This window comes from Octodon degus, unplaced genomic scaffold (assembly GCF_000260255.1).
Source record: "Octodon degus isolate 3935 unplaced genomic scaffold, OctDeg1.0 scaffold00425, whole genome shotgun sequence".
NCBI classification, from domain to species: Eukaryota; Metazoa; Chordata; class Mammalia; order Rodentia; family Octodontidae; genus Octodon; species Octodon degus.
The window spans coordinates 390,204-390,967 of NW_004525001.1; positions in this window are offsets into that span (position 1 = coordinate 390,204).

Genomic DNA, 764 nt, shown 5'->3' on the forward strand with positions numbered 1-764 from the left:
TTTTTTAGTTGTATGGTATTCCGTTAAGTACACAGGTAAACTGTTTTTTACCTCCTGGGTTTTAAAAATAGTCTTTATATTTAAATGAAGGGTGTACACATTTTATGCGGAAATGAATATGAAAATAGAATCCCATGTTAAATATTGACCTTCAATTACCATGCTATAGTTGTCAATACTCGTGTCTCATGTATCCCCTACTGTCCAGTTTTTGGTATGTTGGGGTAGGGATCGATAGATGTTTTCAGGTGGCGTAGCAGAGAAAGAGAAGGAAAAAGGGAAAGGGATTTTATTTTCTTTGAGGACATGGAAGAGAATGTGGGGAAGGATGAGTAATTTTTTCTCTCCACTGGAACAAAGGGAGGCTGAGGCTTTTAAGGCGTTTTGCTAGGGGTCGAGTTTAGGGGGATGTTTAGATATACCTGAGGGAGTTGATTGGGGGTCTTCCCTGAGGTGGCAGGAAGGGTGAAAGGAAATTATGTCTTGGGCTAAGTTGGAGAAGAAGGGGGAGGTGGTTCCAGGAGCATAGGCCTTTATTTTAAGGGCATCAGCCGTGTTAGACGACCACCACAATGGTTTTAGCAGTTCATACCAGGGCCAGAACCTATCAGGATGAATCTGGAACTAACCTCTTGTGTGCACTAAGAAACAACCATGCCTCTTTATTTCGTAATACATCACTACAAAGAAATACATGAGGACATGGCAATATTAGTGATTAATATCCATTCCACTGTATACATAGTTCAAAAGATTATAGCATA